Genomic DNA, 13303 nt, shown 5'->3' with positions numbered 1-13303 from the left:
TCTGTTCTAACTGCTCTGGGGGAAAAAAAAAACATCCTTAAACACTGTAGTTTATATGTAAAGGTAAGTTAAGGTCCATTACAGTCCTCAAGCTATGTTTCAGTTAGCATTCAGCACAGGTCACTAGTGAAATGGCATTGGTGATTTTAGCTTAAACCCCAATTAGTCAGTCCGCATCACAAAATCTCCCCACAATATGTCATTCCTTGGTTGAGAGAAACCAAGGACTGAATGACAGGTCTAGCTTCTTTGTAGGCTGTGTGGTCCAATGGTTAGAAACGGGTTTGTAACCAGGAGGTCCCCTGTTCAAATCCCTGCTCAGCCACTGACTCATTGTGTGACCCTGAGCAAGTCACTTACCCTCCTTGTGCTCCGTCTTTCAGGTGAGATGTTGTTGTAAGTGACTGCAACTGATGCATAGTTCACACTCCCTAGTCTTGTATCTTGTAAAGTGCTTTGTGGTCCACTATATTATATAGTTATATAAAGATTATTATTATTTATTATTATGGAGGTGGGCTAACAGAGCTGTGATGGTTCTTTACCTTCACAACCTTCACTCTCCACTCTCTAACATTTCATAGCACTCTGAGCTCCAGAGAAACCTGGAAAGTTACAAACTGGAAAACCCAAATCTATTTACAGTGATTTCACATTAGGATGAACTCGGATTAAACAAATTTCCTGATACTACACATTGTCCCAATTTCCATTACATGAGAGTAAACTTTATGTTGATTCGAACTTGCTCTCGCCATGATAAGCACCAACTAAGACATAGCTTTACAGTAAACTAATGTGATCCATCTGCATCTCCATCCATTTAAGTTTCTTTCCATCTGTTGATGCAGATATCCTTCTGCTTTATTTTGATGGCGAAAATGTAATGCCGGCTCCAGGGATCAGCTTACTTTGCCTCCCCAGCACATCAGCACACACAACGGCTACGATGCTGGCTCCGGGGATCAACCCAGTGCGGTCTCCCCAACGCATCAGCATGACAACCGTCTGGATTGAGCTATGTAGGGTACATCTCTGGGGTCTTCAAGTGGGCACCTTCTGTCCTCTGTGTTTCGTCGACTAGCCCACGACACCTCAAGAGGGCTCAACAGTGATTTTGGCATCCCAGCATCACCCCCCTCCGTCCGCCCAAATTTAGCAATGCGCCACCATACAAGATAAAGGAAGATGTTGCTGCAGATTTCAATATTCCTGCGAACATTTTGTAAACCATTCTGAAAAACTAATACAGGCCTATGAACAGCAAAACTTCTGATTTGCTCAATATCCTGAAGTTGAGGAAGCCTTGCTTTTGTGTTTTAAAAATGCTAGTGATCAGAAGGGGACATGCAGATTTCAAGTGGAGTTAATTTGCAATGTACACTTTTTACTTACAACTGTATTTTCAATAAAATGCACAGTACTTTTACATTTCTAATACTTTGCAATTGATTTCAGCATTACTGTAACTTCAATAAAAACTGATAGTATGCATTTGGCTTAGACTTCTGATAATACGAATTACTGATAAGACAATTATTTTTTCCAGCCCCTGGAAAAATGTATTGTAACATTTTGTCAGGTTTTTATGAAGCAGGATTTGGGGAGACAGTGCTGAATTCTTTAATTTACAGTTTATTGCGGTACTAAGCAGAGAATTATTGTTTGAGGCCAGAATTCACGCCACTGAAAAAATAATAAACCTGTTCCCCTTACAAGACAAGACAAACAAACTGGACAGACAAGTACTGCAACAATGCATTAAGTATTAATGAGTACTGTATTTTAATTGATTTCAAACATACCCCTTCTTGACATTGCTGATAACTGATACTGCTAATAGCTATTCTAAAGTAATACAACTCTGCCCCCTTGTGGAACAAACAGTAATGAAGGAACCATTTTTTGCAGTACACCAACAGTAAAGGGGTTACTATTACATGAAGATACCGGTGAGGCTTTTGTGTGTAGGCAGAAGCATTGCATTCGGCTGTTCTGACTGCATGATACAGCTCTGATATCTCTCTGAGATAAAGGTGACTCCATAATGGGTGATATGTCATCCTTTCTTTCATCAGGAAACCATGGTTACTGAGTGATCCTATCATTTTTTGCCAAGTTGCCCTGGATACCAAGCAATATGAGTTTTGAAAGAAATGTGAGATGGTTTAAAGTCATATGCGCATGTAGTGGTTTTGTATGTACTGTAGTAGACCCATTTTAACAATGTTATTAGAACGCTTTCCATATGCCTTCTTAATTTATTGAAAGAGAGACTAAACCACAAGGGGGCGCAGTGAACTGCGATAATGGAGTACATTGATATGATCATTTTAATTAATAATAGTAAATGTATTAACCAACCAATACACAACTGTGCATTGCATGCATTATGTAATATGCTTTGAAAAGAAAGCAGAAACTAAAATCTTTATGGATCATCTGTGTACTTGCTCAAGAGTGGACAAACCACTGTATGCCAATGTAGGTAGCAGTGAAACCACTTGTATTTCTACACACCACCAAGTTGATGCTTATTGAAACTGGTAATCTGACTAGCACAAGGCAAATACATGCAGTACTTCAGACACATGTCATGTTTAAATACAATATATTCACCTCTTATGTAAAAATCTCTAACAGATTCCAGATTGCTCTTCCAGTGTTTGGCAGGCCACAATAAATTATTGTTCTCTATTTTGGTGTCTCATTGCTACATACAGTAGCATTTCACTTCAGCAACTTGTTCTCACGTAATAAAACAGTTATCTTGTTCTTCTCAGTTTCTTGTTGTATTGTTTCTTGCTATTTTTGGTTTCCTTGTTGGCAGCATGTTAAATACAAAATTGATCAGCCCCTGAAAGAGGGCCCTGTGTATCATAGGCTTTGCTGTGATTTCATTCATTTGGATTTTGGAGTGGGTATGTTGGTCTGTATCTGTAGTTATTTTATGAGCTTGAAGCCAGCATTCGACTGGCTGATTATTCTGTATTGTCAAATTTTCCAGCTCAATGAAGAAACCAAGAATGCAGTAAACAAGAAGGGACCATTTATTTTATCATCAATATCAAACATGAAGTACCCCTCATTTCAAATGTCACTGTGTTTTTTTGTTTTTTTTAATTGGCACATTAGATATTTTCTGTGATGAACTGTTTAAAAAAAAAACAAACAAAAAAAAAACATTACGAACCTTAAAATAACTTAAAATACTGGAATATATAAACAGTCAGATGGCAGCAGCAGCAGGCAGAGGTGCGAACCCCAGCGACTGTGCAGAGATGTCTGGACTACCAGGGTCAGCAGAGCAGGAGACCAGGCGACCGACTGTGCCAAGTGGTGCAGTGACCTGGGAGTCAAGCACAGGAACCAGAGGTCCAGAAATGAAGGCCAGGTATCTGGGAGCCCAGGTCGAGGGAACCAACTCACAGGTGCCAGACTGCTGCAAAGGTGATGGTCGTGCTGTTGTGGAGGCGGTCTCCTCAACTCTGGCTGTGGCGGTGGTGCTGGGCACTGTGGCAGTGGCAGTGGACACTGTGGCGTGGCACGGGGCACTGTGGCAGTGGACACAGTGGTGGTGGCGCTGGGCACTGTGGCAGTCAGTGGACACAGCGGTGGTGGAGCTGGGCACTGTGGCAGTGGCGCTGAGCACTCCGGCAGTGGTGCTGGGCGTGGTGGCGCTGGTGCTAGCACTCTGATACTGGAGACAGCGGGGCTTCTCCATCTTCCACTGGAGATGGCAACGGCTCCTCCCCCTTGCCTCTGGAGATGATAGTGGCTCCTCCGTCTCTGGCCTTCGGGCAGTTAGCTCCTCCCTCACTGGCACTCGGGCAGGCAGCTCTTCCCTCTCTGTTACGAGATGGCACTGGCTCCTTTGCTCGCCTCCGGGAATGTCTGCTCCTTCCCTTCTTCCATTTTTGGGCAGGCAGTTCCATCACAGTGTGCTAGCCGAGAGTACAGCCTGCTTCTCCCAGCTGTTCTCCGAATTACAGTAATCCGTCACGTATGTGCCCGTCGAATATCTGCCCTAACCGTTTACCCGGCATTATCAATCTCTTCAGCAACATTAGTTTATTATTGAACAGTTAGTTCAGAGATTGTAGATCCCACCAAAGTTTTTGTACACTGTATTGTATGTGCTCCGGGTGCTGCCATTGCTGGCTGTGTAATGTGAGCTGTTCAGTGTATTGATATGTAAATAAATCCTGCTCGCCTGCGGGGCTCCCTAACAAAAGCTGAATCTCAACACAATAATTGTGTGAATATTGTAATTGTTACAGCTGTGTATAATGGCATTTGAAACAGGATTAATATATCTGCCTTTCTACAAATCCACCCTTACTCTGGTCCCACCGCAGTCAGATACTTGACGGATTACTGTACCTCCATCAAACAAGTTCTGACTCCCTTTATATACCATGTGGCTGGGGCTTGATTTACCATCAATTATTCAGTCAAGTCCCAGCCACATTCTGCAATTGAAATTCAAAATAATAAATACCACGTACAGCCAGACAAAGCACTATGTACAGGCAGGACTTACGTCCGGTCACAGTGACACTTTTAATGTTTTGGAGGCATGTTTACATCCAACACTCGACACTAATTGCAAGCTAACAAGCTAAAGCCTATATATTTTCTAAGGGCTGTGTGATAGGGTACATCCAGTTCTTGTGCGTATTTTTTATTATTATTAGTTTTTACTGTTATTATTATTTATATATATGTGTGTGTGTGTTTTGTGTGTGTGTGTGTGTATTTGTTGGTGGTTTGTAATGTCAATGTGGTTTGTTGGATTTTGTAAATTAAACAGGTATTTTGTGTGTGTAAAAGTGTGGGCTAAATATGGCAGGACACAGAGATTGAACTTCCCTCTCTGCTTAACCACAAGGAATGTACAGCAGGTGACCAGGTGTTAAGTGCATAAGTGCATGACTGATAATCAATTAACACTGGCCACCAGGTATAAAAGGCCTGGAAATCCAGTCTGTGGGGTTGTATTTTGCCTATAAGGTTGCAAGTTGTGCTATGTGGAGTTGAAGTCAAAGGAGACCTTTGTGAAGATAAGTGTGTTTGTTTGTTTGTCTGTCTGTCTATCTACTTGTTTTGTGTTGTCATCAGGACTCTGCTACTCTCCCAGGAACTGATGCTCTAGATTACACCTGGAAGCACCAGCACAACAACTTGTTCACAACAGCACTGCAATTCACTGCTACAGTTGACTTCTGCACGCTACCTACTGAACACCGGGAACTGAAGCCAGTACACCCACCCGGACACGTTACTGGTTGCTTTAGTATACCTGTTTGTTTTGGCCATCGTGCCTTTTGTTTCATTTCTTATTAATTAAGCGCACCACTGCTTCACAAACACTTCTGTGTCAATCTACTTCCTGGTCTAATGTTTCCTGCAAGCCACCCCAGGCCACAGCTGGAAATCCTGAACAGGATTACTGCTTCACTCTGTCACTCATTTATGACGTGTTTTTAATCAAACTATTAGACCCCCAGAACTGCAGAAGGGAAAGATGTGGAACATAAGCACAAACAAAGTGATTAGGTGGAGGGCCCTGTAAATAAACTAATTTTATATTTTACTAAGAATTTTTTCTAAACTTTCAGATCCCTGTGGGGACCCTATATTTTAATGCTCTTTTATGTCTCCAAAACTTTTTCTGATGATATTTTTCTGTCTTAATATTGTATGATAGCATCCTTTTCATCAATGGTTTCTACGGCAATGACAGCATCCCTACAACTAAAATGATTTCTGAGGTGTTAAGATTTAGGATGATATTATATAGCTGTATGTATTAGTGGTGCATTAAACTATTTAAACAAGAGTCTGATTCTATCCTTGATGGCTTGAAAGGGTTAAGGTCAGTATGCTAGACTTCACATGGTGTCTAATTTTCATATTTACACAATTCAAATTAGGGTTGTCAAAAGAAATATTAGATTTCAAAAAACAAAATACAAAATAGATTATTACATTTATTTTTTACTGGTAACCTGGCCAGAAATGATGGTACTGAGATTTAGGCTGCACATTTAGCCTGGGGTGGTCACCAACCATGGGCACCTAAAAAGTGCCACATGGTCCAGTAATTGTGAATATAAGCTGCTTTGCATCTTTTTTATTTTTTATTAAAAAAGTCACTTTGTTGAGCATAGATTAAGGCTGCTTATATAGTGTCTCAGTGCCTCTTCTCCCACCCTTCCTTCCTCCTTCCCAGAGTTTTGGTGTGACTCAGTATTTGTGTAAATGTTCATTATTTCATACATATTAAGCTTTAAAAAAGAGTGCTACCTGTTTATTTATTGAAGCATGTGTGAGTAAGACTTGAGTGTTGGGTGCTGACCCCCATCCTCCAAAGGATGCATGAAGAGATGGTGCTCTACCGCTTTGATGCTTGTGATATAATGGGTATGCTAAGATAGTCCTAATGATAACAGTGCTGTACTCTGATTGGATGTGTGAAGAGGGCATTCTGCATATAACTGCTGTCTGTCTCTGCTCACCACCGGTACTGCTGCTACTGAAGGCTGAAAGGGAAGACTGCCTCTCCACAGCACAGGGGATTCAAACTGTAAGTACTGCTTTCAGTCCACATCTCTTCAATAATAAAGCTAGTAAACTTGACAGGGAACTAAAGGAACATTTCTATTAGGAACACAAGATAATACACCTAATTCAATTAAAATATTCTGGACTTTCTGTAACTGTATAGTATCGTGGTGAAATAGACAGGGTTGTGTAGTGTTAAAGAGTTTCAGTATAAGAGAGTTTCTTTAAATACAGTAAATATTTTGTGACACATTTTACAGATGGCCTTTTTCAATAGTTTTGTGTACTATTCTAGTTAGAGAAGCAATGTGCTTTTTAAAGATGATATATCTGGGATTTATAACATACTATCTTTTTAGAAATCATGTACTTGTACTGCTGCTTCATACACATTTTAAGAAAAAGATTTTCTACTGACACTTATTGACATAGTAAGGCTTGTCTAGTTTTTGTATTGTATATAATCATGAAAAAATAGTATTGGCAGATCTCAGCACTCTCTGGTTAAAAAAATGCACCTTACACCTTTGTTTGCCTATGCACTAAATAATCTAACTGAGCACCACTTGCACAGAGTACCAGATCATTTACAGCTGGATTATTCTGTATTAAAAAGGATTTGTGAAGCCAATTATAACAGTGCACTACAGACAAACCAGACACACAGGGAAGAGTTTAGAAGATAACATTGTGAAACTCAGGGCAACAGGTGCATATGTCTTTGAACTTTATAATAAACCTTTGTGAAAAAATACACACAATAATATATCCAATTACAACAACAATCGACAACTGGTTAAGCACTGGTAAATGTTAGATTTTTAAATTTATTTTTTTATCAGGGGAAAAAAAAAGTTTTTCAGTTATGATAGTTATTTATGTTAAAACTAATACATAACTGTTTTTTAAACAATGAAGTGTGGGGTTGGGGGGTTGGGGGGGGGGGGGGGGGGGGATCCAAGTAACCTAATATATAGCCATAAGCAAGCAATTGCTGAAGAAATTGACGAGGTTGTGTCTGGGGGCTGAGAGCACACTTAGATAGCTTAGTTTTGCATCTTCATTGAATACAGTATCTAGTATTCTGCTTAAACAGTACCTTGCAAAGGCAACTTAAGCACCATCTAAAAGTTCTGGTTGCATTAGAGCTGTTTATTAAGTTTTTGTAATTGTACCAATAATATCAGCAGTGGTCTAGTTTTAAATCCAAAGGTACCTGTGTAGTACTAAATTCAGTTCCCCATGAAATTCAGTTCCCCCTGTTTGTTGTACGCATGCGCGTTACAACCTTTCGCTTGTCGAAACACATGCCCTGCTGATTTAATTAAAGCGGGTTCCCAGCGATTTTGAATCTTTCGCGGATACGCGCAGAACTTGTCATTCATGTTAAACGCTTTTAATTATTCAGCAAAAATAAACAACGTAACAGAAAGAATGCTTTTTTAAGTTAAAAAGTAATATCTACGTTTTCTAAATAAACAGCACCTATAAACACTGTGTTGTCCATAATGTGACTCTTATATTAAGAAAACAAGGGAAACCGTATCTCACAGCTAGATTGCAACTGTGAAAATGGTGCCCCAAAGGGACAACATTACACAACTGAACTTTTTTTGTGTGTGTGTGTAAAATTCACATCCAGTTTGTCAGCACTCTTTAAATTAATCATACTTAGGGTATTACTTGTGTAATATTTTAATGAGCAATCTATCTCACATTTTTAAAGAGAAGACCACGATCTATACAGAGATACCAAAATAAGTAAGTACAGGTGAGCAAAAATAGGCAATACAATCCCTTTTTGCTGTTGAGTGTTAAATTAGTGTTTTATTTATTTGTTTTAAGTACAAACTGTTCCTCAGAAGTTACCATGCATGTTTCATACAGATGGGAAAAGATGATAAAACGTCACTAGTATACCTACTGTTGTGTTAAGAAATACCGGTATCGTAGGAAATAAATTGACCAAGCTCTAGAATTTAAAGGAGAGGTTCCATTGTTTCTAATGTCTACGAGCTTAGTCTGGGAAATAAGTGGATTGAGCCTAGGAAATAAGTTGATCGGATATATTAACAAACAATAAATAATTTTAAATTAATTAGTATCATTTATATAAGCGAGTAGATCAAATGTCTTTGACAGTATGACGCTAGATAAATGTGAATATCGCTGTAGATCAGATATTAGCCTAACAAAAAATAAATAAATAATTTAAAATACATTTTATAAGTATAATTTATATTAACAAGTAGATTGGATATATTCGACAGTATGACGCTAGAAAAGGGAATGTCAGTATCGCTGTAATTATATATTAGCAACAAATACATAATTCAAAATGAAATGTGTAAGTATCCTGTGATATTAATGTGTATTTATGTTTGTGTAACAAATGTTAACCAGCAAAATATGTCACATATTTAACGTTATTTTGCATTTCTGGAGGTGTTCTTGTTTTGGGAAACACTACTGTATGGACAGGTATAAGAGCAATTCTCAAAGTTAAAGCATGACTTTCAATCAAAGAAAAAATTGAGCTCAATGCTGCGATCATGGTGCACATCAATCACATGATGTACTTGAAAAATGTTGCTTATACAGTATTATTATTATTATTATTATTATTATTATTATTATTATTTTATTATTATTACTATTATTATTATTATTATGCACTTTGTTGTTTCATTTATTTTTACATTTAGTACTTTGTATAATTAGGACAGAAAATGTGTAGGAGACTGGTTATCATGCATGTATATCAGTTACAAGTTTGGGAAGAAAAAATACATGAATTAGTTCAACTAAAGAGTTAATGTCTTTGCTAAACTGTGGTAAATACCTGTAGTTCATTACCAACCAAGATAGCTATTGTAAGAAAGAGAGATCATACAGTTATTATATATAGGCTACTGTATATCAGCATGATGGTAAATTCCTGTAGTGGAACAACCATGTAAGATAAATAACGAGAATATTATCTACCTAGGCATACATTTTTCATTTCTGTATTTGTCCTATCTACAGAGAATTTGACAGGGTCTTTTTTTAACATAGTACAAATCTTACCCCTTGGTAATATTACATATTACTGGAATACAATTATCACGTTTTCAGAAGAATATGGCATTTGTGTTAAAGTATTGTGTGCAAACAACATAAGATATGTTTTTAAATTCCTAACCTGAGTACACAAGTGTAATAGAAATACAATGAACCTTAGTTGTAAATCTCCCTCCAAACCTATGAGGGTGCTAAGCGAGAGTTCTTTGGACAGGCTGGCTTGACAGTCTTTCCCTGGGTCGAGAAGTCAGTCTGTCTGGAAAAAGGCGAGACTCCGTTGCAAGAATGTATTGACCTGAAAGGGAAACAATGCATCAGCCGCAGATTGTAAAGTCAGCTGCACTCGTTTACCAAGGTGTCATGCATGACAGCATATAAGGGGTACAGAGAATCGTAGTTTGGTCCTTCGCATTTGGTTTGTAATGAGTAAAAGCCAGAAGGATAAGTAAAAGTGTATTTTTGCCAGAAATCATGAGTTGTGTTTTTGTTTGTTTGTAATTGTCTCGTCTTGTCATGTACGTTGCCAGACAGTTAACACAGGGGCCAGCACGAAACCGGACAACACTGCACCTTTGTCATAAATATAAACTATATCACCCACCACAAATGCTACTGCACACACCCAGGACTGGTGACCGTGTTTGTAGATTGTGAATGTACTGACTATGTTTATTATTTGGGACTGCAGCCCGTTAATATATACACATCGCTCTGTATTGCCTGGGATTACTGTTTGGTCGCCAGACCTGCAAAGAAAATAAAACATTTCTAAACTGGATTATAATTATCTCTGTCTGCTTCTTTTATGCACTGCATCACCCCTACACCTGTCTACAATAAACCACTTTGCCACAACGACATAATTCCTTTCTAAAAAAAAAAAAAAAAAACTTTCGTCTGGGTATTTGTGGTTAATTTTCTTCACCCTATCCTATTTTAAAAACAACAACCTTAAACCTAGAACCTTTTTTAAATAAACACAATTGTATCTGTAACAATAAATGTTAATGCTTAAGACATAGAGACAAAACAATGTCTTGTATATACTTTTTTTTTTTTTTTATCTGGCAGTGGTAGGCTTAAGTTTTGCCACGTCTAAACTGGAGTAAAATTACAGCTATACAAATATTAAAATGTAAAAATACGACTTTGTCATACTAATATTATGGGTGCAGCATGTCATTAGATTATATTACTGAAACATTTTAATTTTGATTAAAGATTAACAACATTTTGACGTGTAAAATAATTTAATATAACTAAAATCACAAATAAACTACATCTGATTGACAACAGTGTTATAGAAACATAAAGACAAGAGTTTAAAACAATTTACCATATAGTCGTCGATCACATTTTAAACTTCATAAGAAAAGGTGGCATGAACACACACCAACATACACAGTCTTGCAAATAAAATGATCAGATAAAAATAAAAAGACATGCAGTGAACCTCCCCTTTAATCACACTGTTGCCCTGTCTTACTTTTGCATTACTGCGAATGCGCAATCAACTTATTTCCTGGTCAACTTATTTCCTACAACACCAATGTTTTATTAAAATCGACCGGAGATACTGTAATTGTATAACTAAAAAATTAAAACATTTGAATATATTGCACACTGGACCTACTGCATTTGATCTCAACAGATTAAAACCTACTGCATTTGATCTCAACAGATTAAAAACAAAAGAAAAAACCTGTTCTGGTACTGTAGAGTGAGAAAAAAAAAGAAAAGCAGATAAATCCATAGTTTACAGCATTACTGTATTTTTTTATTTTTTACATAAACGTGTAGCACTAACTATTACGAAAACAATATTTGTTTATATATATATATATAATATATATATATATATATATATAATATATATATATATATTATATAAAATATAATTTACAATTTACATTCATGCCAAAAAACGAGGAAACTTTTTGTGGTATTTGGCTCCTTCATTAGCATTTTTACTAAAAAAAAGTTTGTTAGCCCTTTTAAACTTTAGTACTATAGTTTGTAAAAGTTCTAATGTTCTCTTCATTGCATCACAACGATGACTGAGTGAAATCGGAAAGTTGTGCAGGAATCAGGAGATGTGTGTAACTTGACTCTGCAAACATTTAAATATGTGCCAGTTATCAGAGATGGAGACATCAGTAGTGGCAAGTATGGAATCTGGTTCCTAATGCATATTCAGTGGATTGGTACAGAAAGACTATTTTGATTTCCACATGGAAAAGAGATCGCTTCATCAGTGTGCATGCATGCAAATTATTAAGTTGATTCTTAAGTCAAGGTTCTGCATATTAGAAAAGTACAGGACTGCCATTCCGGCTCGACTACACCTCTGATTACACTATGTAACACAAGTTTTGTTCCTGGGTAGTAAGTGTTATTTTCTAGTTGCTTATGCCTCAAAAGTATAGAAAATGGCTATTATTCCCCACAAACTTTGCTTTTGTGACCAGGACAGTGATATTTTGAAATTTACCTATTTCCAATGAGAAAACGGTCTTTTCGTTCACATAGTCAGAAAAAAACAACATATGAATCCAAATTAACATGTATTTATACTAAAGTAATATAAAAATGACTACAAAAGATTTAGAAGTGAGTAGTTTTTTGAGATTTATGATTATACTGTAAATCACTTTCACGAATCAGCCCCCAAATGTAGTCTCCCATGTTCTCGTTATACTGTCCTTGGTAGTGGCGTTCAAAGTCCAGTATATCCTGGTGGAAGTGCTCGCCTTGCTCCTCCGAGTACGCTCCCATGTTCTCCTTGAATTTGTCAAGATGAGCATCAAGGATATGGACTTTGAGGGACATCCTACAGCCCATTGTGCCGTAGTTCTTCACCAGAGTCTCAACCAGCTCCACATAGTTTTCGGCCTTGTGATTGCCCAGGAAGCCCCGAACCACTGCGACAAAGCTGTTCCAAGCCGCTTTCTCCTTACTAGTGAGCTTCTTGGGGAATGCATTGCACTCCAGGATCTTCTTTATCTGTGGTCCGACGAAGACACCGGCTTTGACCTTTGCCTCAGACAGCTTAGGGAAGAAGTCTTGAAGGTACTTGAAGGCTGCTGACTCCTTATCTAGAGCTCTGACAAATTGTTTCATAAGGTCCAATTTGATGTGCAGTGGTGGCATCCGCACCTTCCGGGGGTCCACCAGTGGCTCCCACTTGACGTTGTTCCTCCCCACAGAGAACTCTGTCAGCTGTGGCCAGTCCCGCCTGTGGTAGTGCGCCTTGGTGTCTCTGCTGTCCCAAAGGCAAAGATAGCAGGGAAACTTGGTAAAACCGCCTTGGAGACCCATCAGGAATGCTACCATTTTGAAGTCTCCTATGACCTCTCAGCCGTACTCATCATACTTCAAGGTGTCCAGCAAGGTCTTGATGCTGTTGTAATCCTCTTTGAGGTGCACCGAGTGAGCCAGGGGAAGAGAGGGGTACTTGTTACCCGAATCTATCTGGAATGTTCTGGAAAATAGGTAAATTTCAAAATATCACTGTCCTGGTCACAAAAGCAAAGTTTGTGGGGAATAATAGCCATTTTCTATACTTTTGAGGCATAAGCAATTAGGAAATAACACTTACTACACAGGAACCAAAAAAAAAAAAATTTGTTACACAGTGTTATCAGTAAATTTCTGACCTTGCCAAAGAGCAGTC

At 38.1% G+C, this 13303-nt stretch overlaps 1 protein-coding gene across 1 annotated transcript in view; it reads left to right on the top strand.

Annotated features, from left to right (window-relative positions):
• Window positions 1–6505: 6505 nt before the first annotated feature.
• The window catches only part of LOC121313363 (aromatic-L-amino-acid decarboxylase-like), a 39870-nt gene continuing 33072 nt past the window's right edge, over window positions 6506–13303 (top strand). Inside the window, exon 1 of the mRNA XM_041245786.1 lies at window positions 6506–6589. The gene's annotated coding sequence lies outside the window, so the exon portion shown is untranslated. The remainder of the gene's footprint in view (window positions 6590–13303) is intronic.

The sequence above is a fragment of the Polyodon spathula genome, chromosome 3 (assembly GCF_017654505.1).
Source record: "Polyodon spathula isolate WHYD16114869_AA chromosome 3, ASM1765450v1, whole genome shotgun sequence".
Classification (NCBI taxonomy): Eukaryota; Metazoa; Chordata; class Actinopteri; order Acipenseriformes; family Polyodontidae; genus Polyodon; species Polyodon spathula.
Note: the sequence above shows the minus strand (reverse complement) of the source record. Positions and strands in the feature narration are given on the sequence as shown.